The 21268-nt window shown below is 42.0% G+C and overlaps 1 protein-coding gene, 1 non-coding gene and 1 pseudogene across 4 annotated transcripts in view; 2 read left to right on the forward strand and 1 right to left on the reverse strand.

The window, feature by feature from the left end:
• Positions 1-2245, reverse strand: part of SGMS2 (sphingomyelin synthase 2) — a 113323-nt gene extending 111078 nt beyond the window's left edge. For all 3 annotated transcript variants that reach the window (XM_022567092.3, XM_089911592.1, XM_089911591.1), the window contains exon 1: positions 1893-2245. The gene's annotated coding sequence lies outside the window, so the exon portion shown is untranslated. The remainder of the gene's footprint in view (positions 1-1892) is intronic.
• Positions 2246-3300: 1055 nt separating this feature from the next.
• Positions 3301-21268, forward strand: part of LOC115801936 (protein preY, mitochondrial pseudogene) — a 65996-nt pseudogene continuing 48028 nt past the window's right edge.
• Positions 6423-6495, forward strand: TRNAD-GUC (transfer RNA aspartic acid (anticodon GUC)). Its single transcript has one exon. It is a non-coding gene; the product is annotated as a tRNA-Asp (tRNA).

Here is a 21268-nt window from a genome sequence, read left to right on the forward strand (position 1 = left end):
TAGTAGTAGTTCACAATGGAAGCTTCAAATCCCTCATAAGGGAATTAGGTAAAGGTGGATAGGCTACTCTTATCTGAAACTATCTAGAATTCTCGGTAATTCTTCCTTAAGAAAAGAAAACAAACAACATCTCACTTCAACGTATCACTTTTTTAAAAGTTCTCATTTGTATTCCATTGTCTATTTTAATAGATGTAAGATTATTTCTATGTTTTTCCCTATATTTTGTTTAAAGTCCCACAAGAATTCCAGAGAGTTTAATTGCTCAGAGAAACACAGCCAGTAAGTTACCACCCGGATAGCCTTAGGTCTTCTGGATTCTGATGCCCAAGATCTCTGCATCACACTGTGGAAAAAAACATTCCCTGTAACCTTTGACCCTAAAAGTTGTTGCAGATATAAGGTAAGAACAAATGTTTTCAGTAACACCTGAGCAAATGCTCCCTATCCCTCCAACTGTCTCCTAGGGGTTTTTATAAGATTCCGTGAAAACCCAAAGGTGTCCAAGTGTTTCCCTCCACGTTCAAAAGTCAACCAGCTTTACTGAAAAATGAAACTAGAGAAACCAAATTAAACATTAACTCGTTAAAAAAACACTTCAACCAGAAGACTACTGTGAAGTAAGGCCAGCAGCAAACCAAGGAAAGGGCTACAATTTTGTCCTGCGTATTTTTTTAAAAGGCAAAAAAACAAGTTAAGGGTAAAGTTAGAGAGTTATCCACACATCCTTTCTTCCTCCAAATTCCATTTGTCACTTTCAGCCACTGCTCTGACTCTGTTTAGTGAATGGCAGTTCCCCTGGTATGGGGTGGGAACCTGAACTCTTTCAGGTATCCACACAGAAGCGTTGAACTTACTTCACACTCTGAGGAACTTGCCAAAGGATTTCACACCCTAAACCTCAACCCACCAGGTTTATAAGTAGGAAATTCTGTGGAAATTAATTGGTGATTATCTAAGCCAGCTGGAACACACTATTTATATATAAACAGTTAAAATTTGTTGAGGTCTGCTTTGTGCCAGACATTATGATAGGTCTTCTAAGGTTTAACTCTCATTATTATCCTCTGAAGTTGTTACAGTCCCATTTTACTAGTTCAGAGTGTTTAATGCGACTGAGAACCCACCATTAACAGATGTGACTAGGACTGAAACCAAGGATTTGGAAAGTTAAGTTCAAAATCCACGCCCACCTAGAGGCACTAAACAACTGAATTTCTTCAAAAATTTAACATACATGTCAAAACGATCCTAAGGTCGTATTAGAGCAAGCAAGATGAAATAGAAGAATGGCAGAGACTGATATATAAAAATTACAGGACATAACGTTTGAGTTGTTTCAAGACGTAGCCACGGGCTATTAACCATCCATACCTCAGAGAAGTAGACGGGTCCAGTCGCACCTATCTGCGCCGAAACACCAAGCCTCCCTTTCCTTAAGGGTAGTAGCTTTGGAATGCCAAACGTGTAAACGTTTCAGCGTGGGCAGCCCAGAGCTGGGTTCTTACCGTTCACACATCATCAGTAAGTGCCTCTCAAAAAAGCTTAAAGACAGTCCCTCCTCCACCTCCTTTGAACTAAAGTCCTGACCTCCAGAGTGGCTCAGGACAATCTATGGTTCAGTCTGTGTCCTTTCAACGTCAGGACCGAGTGACCCGCAATGGTTGCAAATGAATGAGATGAATGCTCAGAACGTGGAGACGAAGCCACACGTCCATCCTCTCTATCAGGCAAAATCAGGGAAGGATGCCTTGGGGCGGGGCGCGTGGGAGCCGAATTAGAGCCACGTCCGCGTTCGCAGTCCACCATGCCCTCCCCGCGCTGCGCCCGCCGCACGGCTTTCCAGCCCATCCTCCTCCCCGGCCCCTCCGGCGCTCCTTACCCGCTCTCACCTGGGGCTCCAGACCTTCCCGGCCGGACGCACCAGCTCCCGGGCCCGGGATCTGCTAGCGGACGGAGCCCGCTGCCGCAGCCGCAGCCGCCCCCGCCCCCGGCCGAAGCCGCTGTAAAGTTTGCTCGGGGTCTCGCCCTCTCCTGCCTCGGCCCTGCCAGGGAAGCACCTCCCGGGTCGCTCCCGCGGCTGCCGCTTCCGAGGCCGCTCTCGGCGGCGCTGCAGCACCGGCCGGGCTCTGGCTGCCGAGGACGGCTCCTTGCGCGCGGAGGGCGGGGTCTCCCCGCTCAGCCCGCGCCGCGGCGCTCGGTGTTTACCGCGGCCCCGCGGCCCGCTCTCCCCGCCCGCCGCCCTGCGCGCTCCTGACATCATTCATTCTCTCACACCCTTGCCCGCCCACTCCGTTTCCAAACAGTGACTCACCCGGCGGCGCCCGCTCCCGCTGCTGTGGCTCTCCAGGCGCAGAGCGGAGCTCGAAAAACCGGTGCGACTTCTTGAGAAGTGAACCCTCAGCCGCGGCTCTCTGCTCCCAGCCGTTAAAGGTGCAGGGAAGGAGGGGCTTGGCAGGCGGGGCAGATTGGCTCAGCGGGGAAAGGCTGGAGCGGACCTCCCTGAACGGTGACAGAGAACAATCTGGGAAAGTTCTTACGGTGCCACTCCCTGCAACTTTCAAGGGTGGGGCCGGGAAGAGATCCCCCCACCCCCGCACGTTGCCTTTCTCGGAAACGGCTTCCTGACGTCGGTGTGAGTGGGCTTGGGGCACCAGCGGTTATTCACTGGGTATTGCCTTGGCCTGGGTCAAAGAGTGGGTTTCCAGACCTCAAAGGATTGCCGGGCAGGATTAGTCATGGGTCCGCACGATGGTAACTCTAGGTGAGAGCTGGAAGGGTTCACCAAGTTAATGAGGCTACTAATACTTTCCCTTAGGTGACTAACCACCATGTCATATGTCCTGTTAATTGATTTGCTTCTCATTAAGGATAGAAAACAGAAACCAAAATGAACAGTGAGAGAGTAGTTCTTTGCTCAGCGGAACACTGTGCTTTTCCGCAGCTTTTCGAGAGCACAAGACGGCGGTGTGAGATTTCTCTGATGAGCTCAGCAGTTATGTTTTTAGAAGGGGTGTTGCCTTCTTTAAAATGGTCAAGGCTCTACACTTTTTGGAGTTGCTATTCATACACCTGCTGGGCAGTTTTCAAAGTAAACGATGGCTGCCTCGGATTCTAACTAGGATGAATCAGAGGGAATTTGGTCAAATTCTTATTGAATTTAACTGACAGATATGTTTTATGTTAATTTCTACTTTCGGACAGGGTAATTATGCTTAGGATTTGCACTGGCTTATGGGTGATTACATATAGTCAACAAAAATAATCAAGAGACATGTCTGGGTGCTCAGTGCAGAAATCATGGAGGTAAACAATCATCTGTTTATGATAATTCAACAGGATGGTAACAGAAAAACAAACCAACAAAAAAAACCTTGCAGGACAGTCCCAAAACAGACAACTGTATGATGTCACTATAGGAGTTTCCCTGATATGAAAACACTCCTGAGTTAACCAGAGGTTCAACATCATTGTTGTGGAAAATGTACATCAAGGTACAGAAAGGTAACAACCCAGAACACCAACAATTGACATTTATTTCACTTGGGTTTATGTTTCCTTTTCAATAGGAGTTCGTTTTTTACAAAACCCAGGCATTTTGCCCAGAAGGCACTAGCAAATGGATTGGTTTGCTAGGATGTAAAGTAAATAGAAATTCAAACCAACAGTTTTTATAGACCATCACAGATGTAATCAGAGGCTTGGGCGTCCTGTCCGCTGGTAACACAGAAGGACTAGATTCAAATGTGTAGCCACAGGAAAGTCTGAGTGAATATCCCACCTACTCCCTACTTTATGACCCATTATGGAGATATGTTTAAGTAAGATTTTCTACAGATCTCAGAAAATGATATTGTGGGCTTTGGGGTCTATGTACATGGGTGAAGTCAAGAAGCTCAAAAGAAGGCCTCCCATCCTATGTGTCTTATTGCAGATGTAAATCCTGCAGCTCTATCATACAAAGGTCTCCGTCTGTATGAGAGGCTGTTTAATGGGTAGTTTTAAATTTGCAGTTACTATTATGTCTCAGTTTAAATATTGTGAAATAAATAATTACGTGATTTTATTATACCACTTAAATATACCCCAGTAAATGTAATATTGAATAATATAATAGTGATTGAGTTCCATGAAGTTTTTCCATCCTACTCATTATCAACATATGAGAAAGCAAATTATTCATCTTAATTTCCATGTTTTGAAAAACACTGATTGATTGTCTCACAGAAAGAGGTGATTTTTTTTTCAACTGAACTTTTTGCTCATACAACATATCAAAGTTTACTAAGTCCCTGATTAATCACCTTCCGAAAATAATAATGCTGAATGTTCTAAAGGAGAGATAGGGCTGACAGTTGTGTTCCTGTCAATTTTTTTTCTAAACCAGTACATGCTGTAAAGCGAGTTTTACAGATATTTCTTTGGTATGATACAACATACTGGTTAAGTTAGGAAAACATACATATCTGTAGTACTTACCTGCTCTTATAATAACTCCTACTCTAGATGTACCTAAGTCATTGACTCAAGCAACAAATGTTTATTGAGTTCCCACTTTGTGCCCACATTGTTTGTCTAAGAATCACCATGTGCATCTTCTAAACATATGTCTCAGCAATGGGAATGTTTGCTTTTTTAGAAAAATTACCTGAGGATGTTTATAATTATTTATAATTTCCCCAGGGTCCAGTGCCTGGCATGTAATTATTCAGTGAGTGAAATAAATGAATGAACAAGCCTCAAAGAACAAACTAATAGTGAAGTAATCCCATGTTATGAGATACTATATAGGCAATGGAAAAAAAAAAAGAATAAGATAGTTCCATAGGCTCTTAGAAAACTCTGTGTTAAGTGAAAAATATGAGTTGATGAGAAATATATTCACACACTCAATTTTTATGAATCAAACATAACTTCCGGGACTTCCCTGGTGGCACAGTGGTTAAGAATCCTTCTGCCAATGCAGGGGACACGGGTTCGATCCCTGAACCAGGAAGATCCCACATGCCACGGAGCAACTAAGACCGTGCGCCACAAGTACTGAGCCCACGTGCCACAACTATTGAAGCCTGCACACCTAGAGCCCGAGCTCTGCAACAAGAGAAGCCACCGCAATGAGAAACCTGTGCACCGCAACAAAGAGTAGCCCCCACTTGCCACAACTAGAGAAAACCCACGCACAGCAACGAAGACCCAATGCAGCCAAAAATAAATAAAATTTAAAAAGCAAAAACAAAAACCCCATAACTTCCCAGGGCTTCCCTTGTGGCGCAGTGGTTAAGAATCCGCCTGCCAATGCAGGGGAGGTGGGTTCAAGCCCTGGTCCAGGAAGATTCCAGGTGCTGTGGAGCAACTAAGCCCATGCACCACAACTACTGAGCCTGTGCTCTAGAGCCCGTGAGCCACAACTACTGAAGCCTGCGCGCCTAAAGCCCATGCTCCGCAACAAGAAAAGCCACCACAATGAGAAGCCCGCACACTGCAACGAAGAGCAGCCCCCTCTGGCCGCAACTAGAAGAAAGCCCGCACGTAGCAACTAAGACCCAAGGTAGCCAAAAAGAAAACATTTTTAAAAAAAGGAGGAAGACAGGTTTAAAAAAAAAAACAAAACTTCCCCCCAAAAAATCCAGAATCAAACTATATATTACCTCTTGCAATGAGATACAGTCAGCCCTCTGTATCTGCAGGTTCTGTAGCCTCTGATTCAACCAAGATCGAAAATATTCAGAAAAAGATTCCAGGAAATTCCAAAAAGCAAAACTTTAATTTGAGTGCCAGCAATTATTTAGATAGCATTTACATTGTATTAGATGTTGTAAGTAATCTAAAGACGATTTAAAGTATATAGGAGGGTGTGCATAGGTTATATGCAAAATCTTTGCCATTTAATATAAGGGATTTGAGCATCCATGGATTTTGGTATCCACCAGGGTCCTGGAACCAATACCCTGCAGATACTGAGGGCACCTGTATAGAAGGTAAGAAAGTGAGGGGGAAACTAGTATTTCTGGACTATTTTTCAATAAGACATATTACTTCTGAAATCAAAAACGACAACACAAGCAATATTACAACTGAGAAGGCAGTAATACGAGTCCATGACATAAGGAACCTTACTGTCTAGTTGGAGAGATAATAACACCCAGAACAATAGAGATTAAGGCTGATCACCCTCTGAATTTGGGGTTTCAGATATTTATTCTGTGCCAGGTCCATCCAAAGAGCAAACACCTACCATTTATTGAGTACTTTGTATGCCGGGGACTGTGCAAATTGCTTTACCTATATTATCCCATTTAACAATTTCAGCAACAATCTGAGATAGGTACTCATAATGCCCTTCTCTACATATAAGGTAACCAAAGAAAAGAGAGATTGTCATTTTCTGGAGATCACATTCAAGTAAGTAGCATCATGGGAATTCCCTGGCAGTCCAGTGGTTAGGACTCTGCACTGTCACTGCTGAGGGCCCAGGTTCAATCCCTGGTCAGGGAACTAAAGCCATGCGACAAAAAAAGTAAGTGGCATCATTGGGACATAAAACCAGGGTCTTCTGGCCCTAAAGTTCATGCTTTTAGCCACTATTCCTTAAATTGCATCCACACTGAGTGTTGTGCGCGGCGCTTCTGCACACGATCTCGGAGCTGAGGGGTCAGGCCCGGCTCTTTCATGCTAGGAGCTGTGGTGTGAAGGGCCGTTGATGCAAGGCCTCTGCATGCGGCACCCTGTGAGCAAGTGAAACTAGACCAAGCGCGCAAGAAGAGGTTAAGACCTTATCACCTGGATTCCATCTTATTTTTCCTGGGGACCTCAGTGGACTTTTTGCCTGTGACTAATAAGAGGTCCAGTCACAGGCCAAATGGACTTCACTCCAATGCCATGCCAACCGTGGGCAGCAAGAAATGGAGCCACGGCTGCAGGAATTCACCAAGCCTTCTCCAGGCTGGCCAAGCAGGGCAGTTCTTGCCACCCTGGAGTGTGAAATTGCAGAGCCAACAATAAACTGACAAGGTCCAGCGCAGTCGGAGTTGAGCCGATGCAATAATGAAATAAACCCGTTTTGAAAGTGTGTTGTCCAGATGCCACTACAGCTGAGTCTGTTCACGAATAGCAAACTCTTGACCATTTCTTGCATGTTCATAGCCCCGCATGAGAAGTGGACATCCATAATCTGTGAAAGGATTCCAAAGTGAAATTGACACCATTGCACTGAAAATCTAGGCTATTGAAACCTAGACAGTCCTGGTTGGGGAGGGGGCAGAGTTATTATTTAGAAAAAAAAACAACAGCTGTTTAATGATACCTTAGGAATTAGAAAAATTTCATGATTTGCCAAGATGAGCCAAATGTTGTGACACATTAAACACTGACATTGAAACATGCTCTAAAAAAAAAAATTGCATCCACACTGATATAACTCTTTTGATGTAACAATACTCTTACTTTGGTTTTTAAAACATGTTTATTTTAAACTAATTTTAAAAATAAGGTAATAGGGGCTTCCCTGGTGGCGAGTGGTTGAGAGTTCGCCTGCCGATGCAACGGACACAGGTTTGTGCCCCAGTCCGGGAGGATCCCACATGCCGCGGAGCGGCTGGGCCCGTGAGCCATGGCCGCTGGGCCTGCACGTCTGGAGCCTGTGCTCCGCAACGGGAGAGGCCACAACAGTGAGAGGCCCGCATATCGCCAAAAATAAATAAATAAATAAATAATAAAATAAAATAAAATAAGGTAATAGTACCATACTATGCTGCTATTGGAAAATGAAGAAAAAATGTAAACACTGTTAACATTTTGGTGTCCAGTCTCCTTCCCTTAGATTTCCATTGTTTAAGATAATTTCAACAACAGCATACAAGTTATTCTTATTCTGATTTTTTAAAAAAAATTAGCACTGTATCATATGCTCTTTCCTCAAGATTATTATTTTAGTGGCTGGAAGGTGTGCCAAAAATATATATATATGCTTGTACATGTATGTGTGTGCACTGAACTTGGTCTCTCTGAAATCTGGTAGTCTAGTTCTTGATTGGGGAGCAATTTAGTTTAATATTTTAATATTTTTCTACTAATGAAAATCCTTGGGCTATCTTTTTTAGAGTTAGTACTACTACACTATCTATACAAATGTTCTATATTAAATGAAAGTGTTTGGGGCATTCAGAAGAGTAAATGAAATGTACTATTTGCCACATTTTATGAACATTACTGTCCATGCTGTCTCTGGACTGGAGGAAAATGAGGAGGGTGTAGGGACAGCAATACGCAGTTTTGCCGCAGTCCGGGTGTGACATGGCCGTGGTCTGCGTTAGGAGAGTAGTGATGGGAATGTAGAAGGTAGAGCAGATCTGAAGCATAATGGACAGAACTTGCAAATCAATTGGATATGGGGACGGAGCCAAAGATGACTCCTACTTTTTTTGTTGACTTGAGCACTTGGGTGGATGGATGGTAGTGCCCTTATACCAGGACAAGAAATGCCAAGATAAGAACAGGTTTATGAAGGAAAATGATGAATTATATGTAAACATGATGACTTTGAGATCTGACACGTATAACTGGGGATGTCAAGTGATAGTGGTCTGGAACTCAGAAAAGAACCAGGAACTGCAGATATAAATTTGGGGAGAGTCAGCATGTAGATAAGAAAGCCACAGGAGACCTTGGCAAAGACGGCGGGGTAGGAAGACCCTGAGCTCACCTCCTCTCACGGGCATACCAAAATTACACATATTTAGAGAGCAACGTTTGATGAGAAAACCCAGAATCTACCAGAAAAGATCTTGTACAACTAAAGATATAAAGAAAGAAACAGCAATGAGATGGGTAGGAGGAGTGGAGTCACACACAGTACAGTCAAGACTCATACACCTAAGTGGGCGACCCACCGGTCCCGGGATCTCTGGGCCACGACCCCACACAGAAGCAGGCAGACACTGGCCCCAGGACCAGTGCAGCTCTGCAGCTTGACTTGTCAGGACACAGCCAACGCACCAACCCTGGAAACCCCCAGGCCCCGGCCATGCCCACCAGCTCTTGCGCCTTTTAGCCAGCAGCCCCAGGATCCAGCCCCACCCGGCAGCGGACTGAAACCAGCTTTGGAACACCCAGGGCCCTGCAGCTAGAGACCCCGGTACCCAGCTCCACACACCAGTGATCCAGCACTAGTCCTGGGACGCCCCTGAGCCCTGGGGCCACCCACCAGCAGGCCAACACCAGGTCTGAGATACTTGGACTCCTCAGACACCTGAGGCTCCAGCCCCACTCACCCGTGGGCCAGCACCAGCTTTGGGAAACCCCAGAACCTGCAGCCAGCTGTGTCAGAAACTGGTCCTACCCACCACCAACACTATATTTGGGAAGTCCAGCCCCACAACCACACACTACAGACCTAGCTCTGCCCACCACGAGCTAGCCACTGAGGTTCCATAGCTAGCCGACTTGTGACCTGGCCCCACCAAACAGCAGCTGGCAGCCTCCACACAAGGCAGGGCCTGGCAACCAACTGGACAGGGGGCCAGCCACGCCTACCAAACTGCCCACAGTAGTCAGCCCACTACAAGAGAAGGACCTATGTAGCCCAACATAGGGAGCATCCCTAGAGCATACAGCTCTGGTTACCAGAGGGGAGTGCGCTGCTGGGATGCATAGGACACCTCCTCCAAACAGCAGCTTCTCCAAGGTCTGGAAATGTAACCAACCTACCAGATACACAGAAGTAAAAATAGCAACTTGGAAAATGAGGTGACAATGTTCCAAATGAAGCAACAAGATAAAGCCCCAAAAGAAGAACTAAGTGAAATGGAGATAAGCAGTCTACCTGATAAAGAGTTCAAGGTGATGACTGTAAAGGTGGTCAAAGAGCTCAGGAGAAAAATGGATGAACAGAGTGAGAAATTAGGAGTTTTTAACAAAGAGTTAGAAAATATAAAGAAGAATGAGAGATAAAGAATAAAATAACTGAAATGAAAAATAAACTAGAAGGAATCAAGAGTAGATTAAATGATACAGAGGAATGTATCAGCGAGCTGGAAGATAGAGCTGTGGAAATCACTGAGGTTGAACAGAAAAAAGAATAAAAGGAAATGAGGACAGTTTAAGAGACTTCTGGCACAACATCAAGCATACTAACATTTACATTATAGGAGTCCCAGAAAGAGGAGAGAGAGAGAAAGGGACTGAGAACATATTTGAAGACATAATCGCTGAATACTTACATAACCTGGGAAAGGAAGCAGACATCCATGTCCAGGAAGCACAGAGAGTGCAAAACAGGATCAACCTAAGGAGGAACATACCAAGACACATTGTATTTAAGATGACAAAAATTGAATATTAAAAGCAACAAGGGAAAAGCAATGAATTACATACAAGGGAACTCCCATCAGGCTATCAGCTGACTTTTCAGCAGAAACTCTGCAGGCCAGAAGGGACTGGCACAACATATCTAAAGTGATGAAAGGGAAAAACATACAACCAAGAATAATCCACCAAGCAAGGCTTGCTTTCTGATTGGATGGAAAGATCAAAAGTTTTACAGATAAGTGGGGTGGGGGGGTGATAAATTGGGAGATTGGGATTGACATATATACACTAATGTGTATTTAATGGATAACTAATAAGAACCTGCTGTATAAAAAAATAAATAAAATTCTAAAATTCAAAAATAAAGTTTTACAGTAAGTAAAAGATAAGAGTTCAGCACCATCAATCCAGCTTTACAAGAAATGTTAAAGGGATTTCTCTAAGTGAAAAAGAAAAGGCTACAACTAGAAACATGAAAATTACAAAAAAGAAAAACCTCATTGGTAAAGGCAAATATACAGAAAAGGTAGTAAATCAACCATGTGCAAAATTAGCAGGAAGGTTAAAAGGCAGAAGTAGTAAAACCATTTATATCTGTGATAAGCAGTTAAGGGATACACAAAACAAAAAGATGTAAAACATGATGTCAAAAACAGTAATGATGGGGGGAGGAGAGTAAAAATGGAGGGTTGTTACAGTGCATTTGAAATTAAGACATCAGCAACTTAAAATAATCATGTATATATAAAGATTGCTATATATAAACCTTATGGTAACCATGAACCGAAAACCTAATATAGAGACATAAAAAATAAAGAGAAAGGAATTCAAACATAACACTAAAGAAAATCATCAAATCATGAAGAGCAAGAGAAAAAGAAAGAAACAGCGAAGAACTACAAAAACACCCAGAAAACAATTAACTAAATGAGATTAAATACAACCTGTCCGTAATTACTTTAAATGTAAATGACTAAATGTCCCAATCAAAAAACTTAGGGTGACTGACTTTCAGTCTAAGTGACAGTAAGTCACCCCAACTATGGAAACGCTGGGCTGTGAAATCATGCCTGTTAGCTCAGACTGGAGTGTGTCCTATGAGCATCCCTCCTACTCCTTACAGAAGGCCAAGATGGTGCCCCAGAGCTGCTCCTCAAAGTGCACCCACCAGCTAAGTCTGAGTTTTTTGGTTTGTTTTTTTTTTTTCGCGGTACGCAGGCCTCTCACTGTTGTGGCCTCTCCCGTGGCGGAGCACAGGCTCCGGACGCGCAGGCTCAGTGGCCATGGCTCACGGGCCAGCTGCTCCGCGGCACATGGGATCTTCCCAGACCGGGGCACGAACCCATGTCCCGTGCATCGGCAGGCGGACTCTCAACCACTGCGCCACCAGGGAAGCCCTGAGTCTGAGTTTTGTCTCTCTAAATGTTAAAAAAAATAACATAAGGAGAAAAGGACATTCCCCACTAAATGTGAACACTTTGCATAAGCTTGATAGGGCAAGAGTGCCATCAACAACTATTTTAAAGTGAATCTTCTTTTCATCCACCTCTCGTTTTTTTCCTTAAATGAGGAAACACATTGGTCTAGCAAGGATAATATCTGTGCCTTGAGGATAGCAATTATAGAATAGATCCATCTAAAATATCGTATTCTGCATTTTGCTGCTTTGTTTGTTTACAGAGGGTAATACCAAACAGTCTTCAAAGAAAATGAGATGAAGACCAAGTGCTTCAACAATCAAGAACATCTATGTTTTGAGATGGGTGTGTGGTGAAGCATGCTTTTGGGGTTTTCTGTATTTAGGAGATTCTGAGTTCTTGACTGTTGGCCAACTTTCAAGCAAGTAAAAATCAGTGCGGTCTGTAAATTTTTCTAAGTTTACCCAGAAAAATGCTCTGTTCCTTCTGTGGCACATGCTTATGCTGCTGAAAGCTAAATCCTCAAAATAAAACCTAAGGAGGGGACTAATAATTCATTAAAGTAAATCAATGGTGTCTCTACTAATTCCTATCCTGTAGAAGAATTTTTGGTAGTGGATAAATAACATACCCTGGGCAGGTGAGCTCAACCTGGTAGATAAAAGTTTGCTTTGGGGCTTTCCTGGTGGCACAGTGGTTGAGAGTCCGCTTGCCGATGCAGGGGACGCAGGTTCGTGCCCCAGTCCGGGAAGATCCCACAGGCCGCGGAGCAGCTGGGCCCGTGAGCCAGGGCCGCTAAGCCTGCATGTCCGGAGCCTGTGCTCCACAACGGGAGAGGCCACAACAGTGAGAGGCCCGCATACCGCAAAAAAAAAAAAAAAAGTTTGCTTTGGTCACAGTTGCCTATGAATATGGGTTTCAAAATAAACATAAAGGCTTAACTTAGAATTTCATTATGTTTTAGAATCATCACTGCCTTAATGTTCAAACATCTAATTAAGTTCTCCTAGTAAGGAGAAATGCACGTTTGTTTATGGCTTTTTGTGAATATATATGCAGTGATCTATGGCTTTAAAAAAATTCTGTGTTTCTGTGACAATGTTTGTTAATCCAGCCAATGGAGTTATTTACAGAAAAATGTAGCATGTAGTAGTTTTTCATGTACAAGTAAGAACTGTTTCCCCCCAAAACCTTACTTACCTGAATTGTTCTAAGATTATTTGTAAAATCTGAAACTCAGTGATTAAAGAGAAGTGAGAATTCTAAAAAACAAACAAACAAAAAACTTAGGGTGACTGAATGGATAAAGAAAGCAAGACCTATCTATATGCTGCCTACAAGAGACTCACTTCAGATCTAAAGACACACAGAGACTGAAAGGGAAGGGATGGAAGAAGATGCAATATGCAAATGGAAATCAAAAGAAAGTCAGGGTAGCAATATTTATATCAAGACAAAATAGACTTTTATTTGTTTGTTTGTTTTTGCGGTACACAGGCCTCTCACTGTTGTGGCCTCTCCCATTGTGGAGCACAGGCTCAGGACGCGCAGGCTCAGCGGCCATGGCTCATGGGCCCAGTCGCTCTGTGGCATGCGGGATCTTCCCGGACTGGGGCACGAACCTGTGTCCCCTGCATCGGCAGGCGAACTCTCAACCACTGCGCCACCAGGGAAGCCACAAAATAGACTTTTAAATGAAGACTGTAACAAGAGACAAAGAAAGACATCACATAATGATCAAGGGATCAATCCAAGAAGAATATATAACAATTGTAAATATGTATGCACCCAAGTTAGGGGCACATAAATACATAAGGCAAATATTAACAGACTTAAAGGGAGAAATCAATGGCAAAACAATAATAGGAGAGGAACTTAACACCCCCCCTTACATCAATGGACAGATCATCCAGACAGAAAAAAATCAATAAGGATACATAAAACAAATAGACATATATATATATATATATATATATATATATATATATATATATAAAACATTCCATCCCAAAGCAGCAGAATACACATTCTTTTCAAGTGCACATGGAACATTCTCCAGGGCAGATCACATACTAGACCACAAAACAAAAAAAAACAAGCCTTGGTAAATTTAAGAAAATTTAAATTATACCAAACATTTTTTCCAACCACAACGTGATGAGACTAGAAATCAACTAAAAATAACCAAAAAAATGTAGATAACAAAAACACATGGAGGCTAAACAATATGCTACTAAACCACCAATGAATCACTGAAGGAATCAAACAAGAAATAAAAAAATACCTAGAGGGCTTCCCTGGTGGCGCAGTGGTTGAGAGTCTGCCTGCCGATGCACGGGACACGGGTTCGTGCCCGGTCTGGGGGGATCCCACATGCCATGGAGCGGCTGGGCCCGTGAGCCGTGGCTGCTGAGCCTGCGTGTCCGGAGCCTGTGCTCCGCAACGGGAGAGGCCACAGCAGTGAGAGGCCCGTGTACGGCAAAAAAAATGAAAAAAAAATACCTAGAGACAAATGAAAATGAAAACACAATAATCCTAAATCTATGGAATGCAGCAAAAGCAGTTCTAATAGGGAAGTTTATAGTGATACAAGCCTACCTCAGGAAACAAGAAAAATCTCAAATAAATAACCTAACCCTACACATAAATTAATTAGAAAAAGAACAAACACAAAACAAAGTTAGTGGAAGGAAAGAAATCATAGAGATCAGAGCAAAAATTAATGAAATAGAGACAAAGAAAAAAAAGAAAGAAGGAAAAAGAAAGAAAGAAAGAAAGAAAGAAAGAAAGAAAGAAAGAAAAAGAAAGAAAGAAAAAGAAAAAGAAAGAAAAAGAAAAAGAAAGAAAGAAAGAAAGAAAAGATCAGTAAAACTAAGAGCTGGTTCTTTGAAAACATAAAACTGATAAACCTTTAGCTGGGCTCATCAAGAAAAAAAGAGGGTCCAAATCAATAAAATCAGAAATGAAAAAGGAGAAATTACAATGAACACCACAGAAACACAAAGCATCATTACTATGAACAACTATATGCCAATAAAATGGACCACCTAGAAGAAACGGACAAATTCCTAGAAATGTACAATCTCCCAAGACTGAATCAGGAAGAAATAGACAATATGAACAGACCAATTACCAGTAATGAAACTGAATCAGTAATTTAAAAACTCCCAACAAAACAGTATGGAGGTTCCTTAAAAAACTAAAAATAGAACTACGCTATGACCCAGCAGGCCCACTACTGGGCATATACCCAGAGAAATCCATAATTCAAAAAGACACATGCACTACAATGTTCATAGCATCCCTATTTATAAAACCCAGGACATGGAAGCAACCTAAATGTCCATCAACAGAGAAATGAATAAAGAAGATGTGGTACATATATACAATGGAATATTACTCAGCCATAAAAAGGAATGAAATTGGGTCATTTGTAGAGACGTGGATGGACCTAGAGAGTATCATACAGAGTGAAGTAAGTCAGAAAGAGAAAAACAAATATTGTATATTAATGCATATATGTGGAATCTAGTAAAATGGTATAGATGACCTTATTTGCCAAGCAGAAATAGAGACATGGACATATAGAACAAATGTATGGATACAAAGGGGGAAAGGGGTGGGGTGGGAGGAATTGGGAGATTGGGATTGACACATATATGCTATTGATGCTATGTATTAAATAGACAACTGATGGGAACATACTGTACAGCACAGGGAACTCTACTTAATGCACTGTGGTGTCCTAAATGGGAGGGCAATCCAAAAGGGAGGGGATATATGTACATGTATGGCTGATTCATTGCAGTGCAGTAGAAGCTAACACAGCATTGTAAAGCAACTATACTCCAATTAAAAAACAACAACAACAAAAGACTCCCAAACAAAAGTCCAAGGCTAGATGGCTTCACAGGTGAATTCTCCTAAGCATTTACAGAAGAGTTAACCCTATTTTTCTCAAACTATTCCAAACAATTGTAGAAAAATTGTAGAGGAAGGAATGCTTCCAAACTTATTCTACGAGACCAGCATCACCCTGATAACCAAAATCAAACAAAGATATCAAAAAAAAAGAAAGAAAGAAAATTACAGGCCAATATCACTGATGAACACAGATGCAAAAATTCTCAACAAAATATTAGCAAACCAAATCCAACAATACATTAAAAGGCTAATACACCATGATCAAGTGGGATTTATCTCAGGGATGCAAGAATGGTTCAGTATCTGCAAATAAATCAATGTGATACACCACATTAATAAAGTTAAGAATAAAAATCATATGATCATCTCAGTAGATGCAGAAAAAATTTTTGAAAAAATTCTACATCGATTTATGATAAAAACTCTACACACACGCACACACACATACTCTACACAAAGTGGTATATAGAAAACATAACTCAACATAATAAAGGCCATATATGATAAGCTGACAGTTAACATGATACTTAACAGTGAAAAGCTGAAAGCTTTTCCTCTAAGAACAAGAACAAGACAAGGATGCCCACTTTCACTATTTTTATTCAACATAGTATTAGAAGTCCTAGCCACAGCAACCAGACAAAAAATAGAAATAGAAGGAATCCAAATTGAAAATATACACACTACTATATATAAAATAGATAACCAACAAGGATCTACTGCAGGGACTTCCCTGGTGGCACAGTGGTTAAGAGTCTGCCTGCCAGTGCAGGGGACATGGGTTCGAGCCCTGGTCTGGGAAGATCCCACATGCCGCAGAGCAACTAAGCCCGTGTGCCACAACTACCGAGGCTGCGCTCTAGAGTCGCAAGCCACAGCTACTGAGCCCACGTGCTGCAACTACTGAAGCTCATGCCCCTAGAGCCCATGCTCCACAATAAGAGAAGCCATCATAATGAGAGCACGTGCACCACAACAAAGAGTAGCCCCCGCTCGCCACAAATAGAGAAAGCCCATGCACAGCAATGGAGACCCAATGTAGCCAAAAATAAATAAATAAATAAATAAATAAATAAATAAAGGATCTACTGTATACACAGAGAACTATACTCATTATCTTGTAATAACCTATAATGAAAGAAAATCTAAAAAAGACTATATATATCACACACACATACACACACACACACATATATGAATTGCTTTGCTGTACACCTGAAACTAGCACAACATTGTAAAATTGTAAATCAACTACACTTCAATAAAAACTAAAAAAAAATAAAGGCATTATATTAAACCATTTGAATTAAGGACACTTGTTACGCAGCAATAGCTAAGTGATACAATAATCAAAGCAAACAGCAATAAAGGAAATTGTAATTTTTTTTTTTTGGCTCCATTGTGTCTTTGTTGCTGCGCATGGGCTTTCTCTAGTTGTGGCTAACGGGGGCTAGTCTTCATTGCAGTGCATGGGCTTCTCATTGCGGTGGCTTCTCTTGTTGCAGAGCATGGGCTCTAGGCACACGGGCTTCAGTAGTTGCAGCACATGAGCTCAGTAGTTGTGGCTCATGGGCTCTAGAGTTGTGGCTCATAGGCTCAGTAGTTGTGGCACACAGGCTTAGTTGCTCCACTGCATGTGGGATCTTCCCGGACCAGGGGCCGAACCTGTGTCCCCTGCATTGGCAGGCAGATTCTCAACCACTGCACCACCAGGGAAGCCCAGGGCAACTGTAATTTTTTTCAAAAAAAAGGAATCAAAATTAGGAAGGAAGAAGTAAAACGGTCACTGCAGATGACGTGATACTATACACAAAAAATCATCAAGATGTCACCAAAAAAATACTAGAGCTCATCAATGAATTCAGTAAAATTTAGGATACAAAATTAATATGTAGAAATCAGTTGCATTTCTAAAACTAACAACTACAAGAAAGAGAAATTAAGGAAACAATCCCATTTACAATCTCATCAAAAAGAATAAAATACCTAGGAATAAATCTAACTGTACTTAGAAAACTTAAGATGGGACTTCCCTGGTGGTCCAGTGGTTAAGACTCCATGCTCCCAATGCAGGGGGCATGGGTTTGATCCCTGGCCAGGGAACTAAGATCCTGCATGCCATGCAGTGTGGCCAAAAAAAAACCTGTAAGATACTGATGAAAGAAATTGAAGACAACACAAACAGATGGAAAGATACACTGTGTTCATGGATTAGAAAAATTAACAATTGTTAAAATGACCATAGTAGCTACCCAAGGCAATCTACAGATTCATTGCAACCCCTTTCAAAATACCAATGGCATTTATCAGAGATCTAGAAAAAATAATTTTAAAATGTGTATGGAAGCACAAAAGATCCCGAATAGTCAAAACAATCTTGAGAAAGAAGAACAGAGCTGGAGGTATCATGCTCCCTGACTTCAGACTATACTACAAAGCTACATCAATCAAAACAGTATGGTACTGGGGCTTCCCTGGTGGTGCAGTGGTTAGGAATCTGCCTGCCAGTGCAGGGGACACGGGTTTGAGCCCTGGTCCGGGAAGATCCCACATGTCACAGAGCAACTAAGCCCGTGAGCCACAACTACTGAAGTCTGCACTATTAGAGCCTGTGCTCTGCAACAAGAGAAGCCACTGCAATGAGAAGCCCGCGCACCACAACAAAGAGTAGCTCCCACTTGCTGTAACTGAAGAAAGCCCATGTGCAGCAGCGATCCAATGCAGCCAAAAATAAATAAATAAATTTTTATAAAACAAAAATCACTATGGTACTGGCACAACAGACACATAGATCAATGGAACAGATTAGAGACCCCAGAAATAAACCCACGTCTTATGGTCAACTTATCTACGACAAAGGAGGCAAGAATATACAATGGAGGAAAGACAGTCTCTTCAATAAGTGGCGCTGGGAAAACTGGACAGCTACATGTAAAAGAATGAAATTAGAACATTTTCTCATACCATATACAAAAATAAACTCAAAATGGATTAAAGACCTAAATGTTAGACTGGAAAGCGTAAAACTCAGAAAAAAACACAGGCAGAACAGTCTTTGTCATAAATTGTAGCAATATTTTTTTGGATCTGTCACCTAAGGCACATGAAACAAAAGAAAAAGTAAACAAATTGAACCTAATTAAACTTAAAAGCTTTTGCACAGCAAAGGAAACAATTGACAACAAAAAGACAACACACTGAAGGGTAGAAAATATTTGCAAGTGATCTGAACAATACGGGGTTGATGCTGAAAGTATCTAAGCAGCTCATAGTACTGAATATCAGAAATAGAAAAAACTGGGCAGAAGGTCTGAACAGACATTTTTCCAAAGAAGACATACCAATGCCCAACATGCACATGAAACAATTCTCAAAATCACTAATCATCAGAGAAATGCAAATTGAAACCACAATGAGATATCACCTCACACCTGTCAGAAGGGCTGTCATCAAAAAGACCACAAATAAAAAATGTTGGTGAGGATGTGGAGGAAAGGGACCCCTTGGACTCAGTTGGTGGGAATGTGAGCTGGTGCAGCCACTGTGGAAAACAATATGGAGGCTCCTCAAAAAACTAAAAATAGAACTACCATATGATCTAGCAATTCCACTCCTGGGCATATATCTGAAGAAAATTAAAACATTAATTTGAAAAGATACACGCACCCCAATGTTCATAGCAGCATTATTTACAGTTGCCAAGATATCGAAGCAACCTAAGTGTCCATCAACAGATGAATGGATAAAGAAGATGTGGTATATATATAAAATGGAATACTACTCAGCTATTAAAAGGAATGAACTTTTGTCATTTGCAACAACAGGGATGGACCTGGAGGGTACTGTGCTTAGTAAAATAAGTAAGATACAGAAAGACAAATACTGAATGTTATCATTTATATGTGGAAATGTGGAATCTAAAAATTTAAACAAAAGAATGAATACAACAAGACAGAAATAGTCTATATAGAGAACAAACTGTGTTTACCAGTGTGGAGAGGGAAAGGATAGGGGCAAGATAGGAGTAGTGGATTAAGAGATACAAACTACTATGTACAAAATAAATAAGCAACAAGGATATATTGTACAGCACAGGGAATATAGCCAATATTTTATAATAACTATAAATGGAGTATAAGCTATAAAAATAGTGAATCACTGTGCTGTACACCTGAAACTAATATAATATTGTAAATCAATTATACCTCAATTAAAAAAAAAAAAAAAAGCAAGCCATAGGACAAAATGAGATGGCCTGGAAAGAGAATACAGAGTGCCTAAGAGAGAGCCCAAAATATTAGGTTTGGTAAAGAAGAACACTGAAGATGATGCTGTAAATTCATAACTAGAGCAATAGGAAGAAGACCAAAAGAGTGCAGTATCCAGGATAACAAGGAAAAGACTTTTTGAGAAAGGTAGAATGGCCATCTATAATATATCGAATGCTCCTGAGAGCGCAGGTAAAATGAAGATGTAAAAGTCCACTGGATTTGGTCACATAGAGGTCTTTGTCAGCCTTAGCCAGAGGGAGTCTGGTTATGCTATGTTGAGTGGAATCCTGGTTGAGTGGGAGTGAAAAAGAGCTGGGTTCAGCGGCAGGCCAGTGAGCTGTCTTCCTGGAGGGCTGATCTATAAGGGGTGCTGAAGCAGTATCAGAATAAATTTGTAAAACAAATTTGGGTTGGTGGGAAATGAGGGCTAATGGTATAGGTTTTCTTTGTGAGGTGAGGAAAACTTTCTACAATGGACTGCTGATGGGAAGGAATCAGTAAGGGGGTTGAGGAAGTAGACAATGGGGAGGATAATCAATAGTCAAAGTTCAAAAGTCAAGAGGAGATGGTATTCAGAACAGATGGAAGGAATGTCCTGGGAGATGAGAAAGAACAGCTAGTCCAATACAACAAGAGGGAAAAAGGAAGAAAGAGAAGCATGGGAGTGACACAGTTATGTCTGTAGACTGTGTGTAGAAAGTTGAACTCACCCCTTTGTTTTTTTTTTGTTTTTTGGGGTTTTTTTGCGGTAAGCGGGCCTTTCACTGTTGTGGCCTCTCCGGTTGCGGAGCACAGGCTCTGGACGCGCAGGCTCAGCGGCCATAGCTCACGGGCCCAGCCGCTCCGCGGCATGTGGGATCTTCCCGGACCAGGGCACGAACCCGTGTCCCGTGCATTGGCAGGCAGACTCTCAACCACTGCGCCACCGGGGAAGCCCTGAACTCACCCCTTTGGATGCTTCCATTTTTCTGTGAGTCAGGAGGTGTGTATTAGTTTTCTATTGTTGCTGTAACAAATGATCGCAAACTTACTAGCTTGAAATAACACAAATGTATTAGCTCACAGTTGTGCTGGTCTGTTGGTTTCTCTGCTCCAAGTTTCAGCAGGTTCTGGCAGGCTTCCAAACTCCTCAGGTCATTAGCAGAATCTAGTTCTTTCCGCTTGCGGAACAAAGGTTTCCATTTCCCTGCTGGCTGTCAGCTGGGGGGTGTGGGGGGGGTCACCTTTGGCAGCAGAGGCATCTGTCCCAGAGCTAGCCACAGCATGTTGAATCCTTCTCACAACTGGAATCTTTCTTACTTCTCTGCCACATCTCTTTGCCTCCGCTGGAGAAAGTTCTCTGTTTTTAAG

Source organism: Delphinapterus leucas, chromosome 5 (assembly GCF_059928025.1).
Source record: "Delphinapterus leucas isolate spDelLeu-1000000601 "Yukka" chromosome 5, BTC_Dleu_Yukka2, whole genome shotgun sequence".
Lineage (NCBI taxonomy): Eukaryota > Metazoa > Chordata > Mammalia > Artiodactyla > Monodontidae > Delphinapterus > Delphinapterus leucas.